The sequence below is a fragment of the Arachis hypogaea genome, chromosome 20 (genome assembly GCF_003086295.3).
Source record: "Arachis hypogaea cultivar Tifrunner chromosome 20, arahy.Tifrunner.gnm2.J5K5, whole genome shotgun sequence".
NCBI classification, from domain to species: domain Eukaryota; kingdom Viridiplantae; phylum Streptophyta; class Magnoliopsida; order Fabales; family Fabaceae; genus Arachis; species Arachis hypogaea.
The window spans coordinates 12,809,885-12,820,666 of NC_092055.1; the positions used below are offsets into that span (position 1 = coordinate 12,809,885).

Below are 10,782 nucleotides of genomic sequence, written 5' to 3' on the forward strand. Positions count from 1 at the left end.
AAGAAAGAATAGATGAAGAAGAAAAAGAAAATATGGAGGAGAGGGGAGAGGTATATTCGGCCAAGAAGAGAAGAGAGGGTTGTGTTGTGTGAAAATGAGGAAGAATGGAGGGCTATATATAGGGGAGGGAGGGGGGTTAAGTTCAGCCATTTAGGGTGGGTTTGGGTGGGAAATTGATTTTGAATTTTGAAGGTAAGTGGAGGTATGTGAGGTAGGTTTATGGGGAAGAGTGGATGGATGTGAGTGGTGAAGTGGTGATAGGGAAGAGAGATTGAGGTGATTGGTGAAGAGTTTTGGGGAAGAGTGTTTATGGGATTGTGTGAAAGAAGGGTGAGAAGAAGTGAGTGGAGGTAGGTGGGGATCCTGTGGGGTCCACAGATCCTGAGGTGATCCTGTGGGATCCACAGATCCTGAGGTGTTCAAGGATTTACAACCTTGCACCAAATTGGGCATGCAAAATGCCCTTGCACACAACTCTGGGCGTTCAGCGCCAGATTGGTGCTTGTTCTGGGCGTTGAACGCCCATTTATAGCCCATTTCTGGCGTTGAATGCCAGAACCATGCTTGTTCTGGGCGTTCAGTGCCAGCTCTTCTCCAGGGTGCATTTCTGGCGTTCAAATGCCCAGATGCTGCCCATTTCTGGCGTTCAGCGCCAGAACCATGCTCTGTTCTGGCGTTGAACGCCCAAAACATGCTGCTTACTGGCGTTTAAATGCCAGTAAGGTCTTCCTCCAGGGTGTGATTTTTCTTCTGCTGTTTTTGATTCCGTTTTCAATTTTTATATTTATTTTGTGACTCCACATGATCATGAACCTAATAAAACATGAAAAACAATGAAAATTAGATAAATAAGCATTGGGTTGCCTCCCAACAAGCGCTTCTTTAATGTTAATAGCTTGACAGTGGGCTCTCATGGAGCCTCACAGATGTGCAGGGCTTTGTTGAGACCTCCCAACACCAAACTTAGAGTTTGGATATGGGGGTTTGACACCAAACTTAGAGTTTGGTTGTGGCCTCCCAACACCAAACTTAGAGTTTGACTGTGGGGGCTTTGTTTGACTCTGCTTTGAGAGAGGCTTTTTATGCTTCCTCTCCATGGATGCAGAGAGAGACCCTTGAGTTGTAAACACAAGGTTGTCCTCATTTATTTGAAGGATCAATTCTCCTCTGTCCACATCAATCACAGCTCTTGTTGTGGCTAGGAAAGGTCTTCCTAGGATGATGGATTCATCCTCATCCTTCCCAGTATCTAGGACTATGAAATCAGTAGGGATGTAAAGGCCTTCAACCTTTACTAACACGTCCCCTACTTGTCCATAAGCCTGTTTTCTTGAATTATCTGCCATCTCTAATGAGATTTTAGCAGCTTGCACCCCAAAGATTCCCAGTTTCTCTATTACAGAGAGGGGCATGAGGTTTATCCCTGAACCAAGGTCACACAGAGCCTTTTCAAAGATCATGTTGCCTATGGTACAAGGTATTACGAACTTTCCAGGATCCTGTTTCTTCTGAGACAATGTCAGTTGATCCAGATCACTTAGTTCATTGGTGAACAAGGGAGGTTCATCTTCCCAAGTCTCAATACCAAATAATTTGGCATTCAACTTCATGATTGCACCAAGAAACTTGGCAGCTTGCTCTTCAGTAACATCCTCATTCTCTTCAGAAGAGGAATACTCATCAGAGCTCATGAATGGCATAAGGAGGTTCAATGGAATCTCTATGGTCTCTAGATGAGTCTCAGATTTCTTTGGTTCCTCAGAGGGAAACTCCTTATTGATCACTGGACGTCCCAGGAGGTCTTCCTCATTGGGATTCACGTCCTCTCCTTCCTTCACAGGTTCGGCCATGGTGATTAATTCAATGGCCTTGCACTCTCCTTTTGGATTTTCTTCTGTATTGCTTGGGAGAGTACTAGGAGGGATTTCAGTGATCCTTTTACTCAGTTGGCCCACTTGTGCCTCCAAATTTCTAATGGAGGATCTTGTTTCATTCATGAAACTCACAGAGGCCTTAGATAGATCAGAGACTAAGTTTGCTAAATTAGAAATATTTTGTTCAGAGTTCCCTGTCAGTTGCTGAGTGGATGATGGAAAAGGCTTACTATTGCTAAACCTGTTTCTTCCACCATTATTAAAGCCTTGTTGAGGCTTTTGTTGATCCTTCCATGAGAGATTTGGATGATTTCTCCATGATGGATTATAGGTGTTTCCATAAGGTTCACTTAAGTAATTCACCTCTGCTATTGCAGGGTTCTCAGGATCATAAGCTTCTTCTTCAGAAGACGCCTCTTGAGTACTGTTGAATGCAGCTTGCATTCCATTCAGACTCTGAGAAATCATATTGACTTGCTGAGTCAATATTTTATTCTGAGCCAATATGGCATTCAGAGTATCAATTTCAAGAACTCCCTTCTTCATAGGCGTCCCATTATTCACAGGATTCCTTTCAGAAGTGTACATGAACTGGTTGTTATCAACCATGTCAATGAGTTCTTGAGCTTCTGCAGGCGTTTTCTTTAGGTGAATGGATCCACCTGCAGAAGTATCCAATGACATCTTTGATAGCTCAGATAAACCATCATAGAATATATCCAAGATGGTCCATTCTGAAAGCATGTCAGAAGGACACTTTTTGGTCAGTTGCTTGTATCTTTCCCAAGCTTCATAGAGGGATTCACCTTCTTTCTGTCTGAAGGTTTGAACATCCACTCTAAGCTTGCTCAGCTTTTGAGGAGGAAAGAACTTGGCTAAGAAAGCCGTGACCAGCTTGTCCCAAGAGTTCAGGCTATCTCTGGGTTGAGAATCCAACCACACTCTAGCTCTGTCTCTTACAGCAAAAGGGAAAAGCATGAGCCTGTAGACTTCAGGATCTACTCCATTAGTCTTAACAGTATCACATATCTGCAAGAATTCAGTTAAGAACTGAAAAGGATCTTCAGATGGAAGTCCATGAAACTTGCAGTTTTGCTGCATCAGAGAAACTAATTGAGGTTTCAGCTCAAAATTGTTTGCTCCAATGGCAGGAATGGAGATACTTCTTCCATGTAAATTGGAATTAGGTGCAGTAAAGTCATCAAGCATCCTCCTTGCATTATTATTATTTTCGGCTGCCATCTCCTCTTCTTGTTCGAAAATTTCTGAAAGGTTATCTCTGGATTGTTGTAATTTAGCTTCTCTTAATTTCCTTTTCAGAGTCCTTTCAGGTTCTGGATCTGCTTCAACAAGAATGTTCTTGTCTTTGTTCCTGCTCATATGAAAAAGAGGGACAGAAAAATAATAATAATAGGGATCCTTTTTACCACAGTATAGAGGTCCCTGTGTGAGTAGAAGAATAAATAAATAAAAGGAGATGAGAGAGAAGGAGAATTTTCGAAAACAATTTTTGAAAAAGAGGGTTAGTGATTTTCGAAAATAGTTTTCTTTTGAAAAAGGTTAGTAATTTTCGAAAATTAAAATCAAAAATTAAAATAATTAGTTAATTAAAAAGAAATTTTGAAAAAGAGGGGAGATATTTTCGAAAATTAGAGAGAGAGAGAGAGAGAGAGTTAGTTAAGTAGTTTTGAAAAATATAAGAAACAAACAAAAAGTTAGTTAGTTAGTTGAAACAAATTTGAAAACCAATTTTGAAAAGATAAGAAGATAGGAGGTTAGAAAAGATATTTTAGAATCAAATTTTTGAAAAAGATAAGATAAGAAGATATTTTTGAAAAGATATGATTGAAATTAGTTTTGAAAAAGATTTTATTTTTAAAATCACAATTAATGACTTGATTTACAAGAAATCAAAAGATATGATTCTAGAACTCAAAGTTTGAATCTTTCTTAACAAGCAAGTAACAAACTTGAAATTTTTGAATCAAAACATTAATTGATGATGTTATTTTCGAAAATTATGTGGTAAAGATAAGAAAAATATTTTTGAAAAATATTTTTATACTTTTCGAAAATAACTAAGAAAAATGAAAAAGATTTTATTTTTGAAAAAGAAAATGAAAAAGATGTGATTTTTAAATTGAAAATTTGATTTGACTCATAAAAACAACTGGATTTTAAAAAATTTTTGAAAAAGTCAAATCTAATTTTCAAAATTTTTAAGAGAGAAAAAGGGAAAGATATTTTTTTATTTTTGAATTTTTTTAATGATGAGAGGGAGAAACATGAAAAATGATGTAATGCATGAAAGTTATGGATCAAAGTATGTGATGAATGCAAGAACACTATGAATGTCAAGATGAACACCAAGAACACTTTGAATGTCATGATGAACATCAAGACTTATTTTTGAAAATTTTTATATGCAAAGAAAACATGTAAGACACCAAACTTAGAAATCTTTCATGTTTAGACTCTATGGATGCTAGAATGCATATGAAAAACAAGAAAAGACACAAAACAAGAAAACATCAAGATCAAACAAGAAGACTTACCAAGAACAACTTGAAGATCATGAAGAACACTATGAATGCATGATTTTTTCGAAAAATGAAAGATGAATATGCAATTGACACCAAACTTATAACATGACACATGACTCAAACAAGAAACACAAAATATTTTTGGTATTTTTCGAAAATTGTTTGAAAAAAAGAAAAATAAGGATTCCAAAATTTTTAATATGAATTCCAGGAATCTTGCAATGTTAGTCTAAAGCTTCAGTCTAGGAATTAGACATGGCTCACCAGCCAGCCAAGCTTTCAAGTGAAAGCTCCGGTCCAAAACACTAGACATGGCCAATGGCCAGCCAAGCTTTAGCAAAAATATGCGTGTAATTCATTCAATTTTAAGCCAAAACCTCAGTCCAAAAGAATTTAGACATGGCTTTACAGCCAGCCAGGCTTTCGCATGCTTCATGAAACACTAGAATTCATTCTTAAAAATTTTGAAGAAAAATATATTTTTGAAAACATTTTTTTTTCGAAAACAAAGGAGAAATTTTTGAAAAATTTTTGAAATTTTTGAAAATAAAACAAAAAGAAAATTACCTCATCTGAGCAACAAGATGAACCGTCAGTTGTCCAAACTCGAACAATCCCCGGCAACGACGCCAAAAACTTGGTGCACGAAATTGTGATCATCAATGGCGCCATCAACATGGTACGCTCAATTGTAATCTCAACTTTTTATCACAACTTCGCACAACTAACCAGAAAGTGCACTGGGTCGTCCAAGTAATAAACCTTACGTGAGTAAGGGTCGATCCCATGGAGATTGTTGGTATGAAGCAAGCTATGGTCACCTTGTAAATCTCAGTCAGGCTGATATCAAAAGGTTATGGAGTTTTCGAACATAAATAATAAATAGATAGAAAATAAGGATAGAAACACTTATGTAATTCATTGGTTAGAATTTCAGATAAGCGTATAGAGATGCTTTCGTTCCTCTGAACTTCTGCTTTCCCGCAGTCTTCATCCAATCAGTCCTACACCTTTCTATGGCTGGCTTTGTGTAAGGGCATCACCGTTGTCAATGGCTACATCCCATCCTCTTGTGAAAATGGTCCAAATGCTCTGTCACAGCACGGCTAATCATCTGAGGTTCTCGATCATGCTGGAATAGGATTCACCTTCGTTTTGCGTCTGTCACTACGCCTAGCACTCGCGAGTTTGAAGCTCGTCACTGTCATTCAATCCCTAAATCCTACTCGGAATACCACAGACAAGGTTTAGACTTTCCGGATTCTCATGAATGCCGCCATCAATCTAGCTTACACCACGAAGATTCTGATTAAGAGATCCAAGAGATACTCATTCAATCTAAGGTAGAACGGAAGTGGTTGTCAGGCACGCGTTCATAGGGAATGATGATGATTGTCACGTTCATCACATTCAGGTTGAAGTGCGAATGAATATCTTAGAAGCGAAATAAGTTGAATTGAATAGAGAAACAGTAGTACTTTGCATTAATCTTTGAGGAACAGCAGAGCTCCACACCTTAATCTATGGAGTGTAGAAACTCTACCGTTGAAAATACATAAGTGAAAGGTCCAGGCATGGCCGAGAGGCCAGCCCCCATGATCTAAGAACCAGGCGTCCAAAGATGTCTAATACAATAGTAAAAAGTCCTATTTATACTAAACTAGTTACTAGGGTTTACAGAAGTAAGTAATTGATGCATAAATCCACTTCCGGGGCCCACTTGGTGTGTGCTTGGGCTGAGCTTGAAGTCTACACGTGGAGAGGTCATTCTTGGAGTTGAACGCCAGCTTTTGTGCCATTTTGGGCGTTGAACTCCACTTTGCAACTTGTTTCTGGCGCTGGACGCCAGAATTGGGCAGAGAACTGGCGTTGAACGCCTGTTTGCATCATCTAAACTTGAGCAAAGTATGGACTATTATATATTGCTGGAAAGCCCTGGATGTCTACTTTCCAACGCAATTGGAAGTGCGCCATTTTGAGTTCTGTAGCTCCAGAAAATCCACTTTAAGTGCAGGGAGGTCAGAATCCAACAGCATCAGCAGTCCTTCTTCAACCTCTGAATCTGATTTTTGCTCAAGTCCCTCAACTTCAGCCAGAAAATACCTGAAATCACAGAAAAACACACAAACTCATAGTAAAGTCCAGAAATGTGAATTTAGCATAAAAACTAATGAAAACATCCCTAAAAGTAACTAGATTCTACTAGAAACATACTAAAAACAGTGCCAAAAAGCGTATAAATTATCCGCTCATCAACTGCACTGCATTCTTCAGTGAGAAAACCTTTTTCTGTTTCTCTCTAATCCTTCTTATGACTTAAGATCTTTTTCATGAACTTAGCATAAGAGGGTATTTGCTCAAGTGCCTCTGCAAACGGAATCTTTATTTCAAGAGTCCTGAGATAGTCTGCAAAGCGGGCAAATTGTTTATCCTGTTCCGCTTGGCGGAGTTTCTGAGGATAAGGCATTTTGGCTTTATATTCTTCAACCTTAATTGCTGCATGTTTATTTCCTATAGAGGCAGGTTGAGAAGCCTTCTTGAGGGAGTTATTATCAGCACTTGCAGGTGTCTGATCCCTCACTGGCATTTGAACGCCAAGATTGGACGTGGATTGGGCATTTAACGCCAGATTCCTACCCTCTTCTGGCGTTTGAACGCCAGAACTGGACATGGATTGCGCATTTAACACCAGATTTTCACCCTTTTCTGGCATTTGAACGCCAGACTTATTCCTCTCTGGGCTCTTACTATCCTCAGAGGGATTTTGGGTAGCAGGTTGCTCATCCTCTGTCAGCTGTTCCTTTCTTGGCTTTCTACTGCTTTGAGTTGAGATATTTAACATTTTTCTACTTCTTAATTGAACTGCTTGGCATTCCTCTGTTATCTGTTTTGATAACTGCTGTTTTGTTTGATTCAGTTGTAATTCCATATCCTTGTTAGCAATTTTGGTTTCTTGTAGCATCTCCTTAAATTCTGCTAACTGCCTTGTTATAGAAGATAGTTGCTGATTGAGTTCAGCAACTTGTTCCTGAGGACTAAAGTCAGTTGATACTGTCTTAGCTTCTTCTTTCATGGAGGACTCATTACTTATGTACAAATGCTGATTTCTAGCAACTATATCAATAAGCTCTTGAGCCTCTTCAATAGTCTTTCTCATGTGTATAAATCCACCAGCTGAGTGGTCTAGAGATATTTGAGCTTTTTTTGTAAGCCCATAGAGAAGATGTCTAATTGCACCCACTATGAAAACATTTCAGAGGGACATTTCCTTAGCATCCCTCTGTACCTCTCCCAGGCGTTATAAAGGGATTCATCATCCTCTTGTTTAAAGTCTTGGATGTCCAGCCTTAGCTGTGTCATCCTTTTTGGAGGGAAATATTGATTCAGGAATTTGTCTGATAACTGTTTCCATGTTCTTATGCTTGCTATGGGTTAGTTATTTAACCACCTCTTAGCTTGATCTTTTACAGCGAAAGGAAACAGTAACAGCCTGTATACGTCCTGATCTACCTCCTTGTCACGCACTGTGTCAGCAATTTGCAAGAACTGCGGCAGAAACTTAGTAGGTTCTTCCTGTAGAAGACTGGAATACTGGCAATTTTGCTGCACCATGACAATGAGCTGAGGATTTAGCTCAAAACTGCTTGCTTTGATGGGAGGTATACAGATGCTACTCCCATATACAGCAGTAATGGGGTTAGCATATGACCCCAGAGCCCTTTTGGACTGTTCATTTCTATTTAGGTCCATGATGGATAAAATGGGATTGATATGACTTGCAAATAAAATATATATTTTTTTGTTTTTATTTTATTTAAGTAGAAATAAACTGAATAATTAAAAATAAATAAAAATAATGAAAAAAATAAAATAATTAGAAATTAAAATGTAAATTTCGAAAACTAAGAGAAAAATAAATTTGGAAACTAAAATAATTACTTAATTAAGAAGATTTGAAAAACTTTGGATATGATTTTTGAAAAAGATTTTGAATTTTGAAATTTCAAAACTAAGATAAGATAGAATAGAAAGTTTTAAAATAAAAATCTGAATTTTTAAAGGAAAATTCGAAAATTAATTAAAATAAAGAGAGAAGATATTTTTGAATTTAATGAAGAAAGAGAAAAACAGTAAAAATAACACCAAACTTAAATTTTTAGATCAAAACAAAGGAAACAAACAGGAAAACTTTGAATATCACGATGAACGCTAAGAACAACTTTTGAAAAATTTTTAAGAAAACAGAAACACAAAAGACACCAAACTTAAAATATGAAACTAAACTCAAATAGAAAAACTCAATTATTAGTTTAAAAATTTTCGAAAAAATTGAAAAAGAAAATAAGGATTCTAAAAAAAAGTTTCAACCAAAAACAATAATAGAAGACGCAATTTTAGTGACTCTAAACAAAAAAAATAAATTTTTCCTAATCTAAGCAACAAAATAAACCGTCAGTAGTCCAAACTCGAACAATCCCCGGCAACGGCGCCAAAAACTTAGTGCACAAATTGTGAATCTCACTTTTCACAACTCGTACCACTAACTAGCAAGTGCACTGGGTCGTCCAAGTAATACCTTACGTGAGTAAGGGTCGATCCAACAGAGATTACCGGCTTGAAGCAAGCTATGGTTATCTTGTAATTCTTAGTCAGGATATCAATGATAATTCTTAATTTCAATAGTAAAAAGTAAAAGAGCATCAAACAATTACTTGTTATGCAGTAATTGAGAACATATTGAGGTTTTGGAGATGCTTCTTCTTCTGGATCTCTGCTTTCCTCCCATTTTCTTCTTCACACACGTAAGGCTCCTTCCATGGCAAGCTATGTGTTGGTGGATCACCGTTGTCAATGGCTACCATCCGTCCTCTCAGTGAAAAAGGGTCCATGTACATGGCTAATCATCTGTCGGTTCTCACTTGTGTTGGAATAAGATCCATTGATCCTTTTGCGTCTGTCACTACGCCCAATACTTGTGAGTTTGAAGCTCGTCACAGTCATTCCTTCCCGGATCCTACTCAGAATACCACAGATAAGGTTTAGACATTCCGGATCTCAGGAATGCTGCCAATTGATTCTAGCTTTTACCACGAAGACTCTGGACTAAGGGATTTGAATGCTCTGTTGTCAGGAGAGGCAATCAAACTCCTGAACCAGGAACCCAAGAGATATACACTCAAGCTATTACAGATAGAACATAAGTGGTTGTTGGGCACGCGTTCATAGGTTGAGAATGATGATGAGTGTCACGGATCATCACATTCTTCATGGTCAGATACGAGTGAATATCTTAGAACAGAAACAAGCATGTTGAATAGAAAATAGAAGTAATTGCATTAATTCATCGAGACACAGCAGAGCTCCTCACCCCCAATCATGGAGTTTAGAGACTCATGCTGTAGAGATACAATGTAAAACGTGAAAATGTCATGAGATGTAAAATAAATCTCTAAAAGTAGTTTTTATACTAAGCTAGTGACCTAGGTTTTCAGAAAATGAGTAGACTAAGATAGATAGTGCAGAAATCCACTTCCGGGTCCCACTTGGTGTGTGCTTGGGCTGAGCATTGAAACTTTCATGTGTAGAGACTTTATTTGGAGTTAAACACCAGGTTGTACCCTGTTTCTGGCGTTTAACTCTGGTTTGCAACCTGTTTCTGGCGTTTAACGCCAGAATAGGGTAAAGGCTTGGCGTTAAACGCCAATTTGCGTCATCAAAACTTGGGCAAAGTATGGACTATTATATATTGCTGGAAAGCCCTGGATGTCTGATTTCCAACGCAATTGAGAGCACGCCAATTGGGCTTCTGTAGCTCCAGAAAATCCATTTCGAGTGCAGGGAGGTCAAAATCCAACAGCATCTGCAGTCCTTTTTCAGCCTCTGAATCAGATTTTTGCTCAGGTCCCTCAATTTTAGCCAGAAAATACCTGAAATCACAGAAAAATATATAAACTCATAGTAAAGTCCAGAAATGTGATTTTTGCATAAAAACTAATAAAAATATACAAAAAAGTAGCTAAATCCTACTAAAAACTATATGAGAATACCCCCAAAAAGCGTATAAAATATCCGCTCATCAGCGTGGCATGCCAGTTACAGTTTCCAGAAGAGACTCCATGAAGAGCTACAATGAGCGTGGCACGTCAAGGCCAGGCATGGCACGCCAGTTATCTTTCCCAGAACATGGATGGACAAGCTTTACAATGCACGTGGCACGCCAACTACACTTTCCAGAGGGGAATCCCAAGGCTTTACAATGGGCATGGAACGCCAATGTTGAGCGTGGCACGCCAGGTATTCTGGCTAGAAAAGGATCTTTGAAGAATTGCAAAGGGCGTGGCATGCCAAGTTACGCGTGGCACAAC

The 10,782-nt window shown here is 38.2% G+C and overlaps 1 non-coding gene across 1 annotated transcript; it reads left to right on the forward strand.

Moving 5' to 3' along the window:
- The first annotated feature begins 2,612 nt into the window (after positions 1-2,612).
- Positions 2,613-2,720, forward strand: LOC112787957 (small nucleolar RNA R71). The gene has a single exon (XR_003195342.1). It is a non-coding gene; the product is annotated as a small nucleolar RNA R71 (small nucleolar RNA).
- The last annotated feature ends 8,062 nt before the right edge of the window (positions 2,721-10,782 follow it).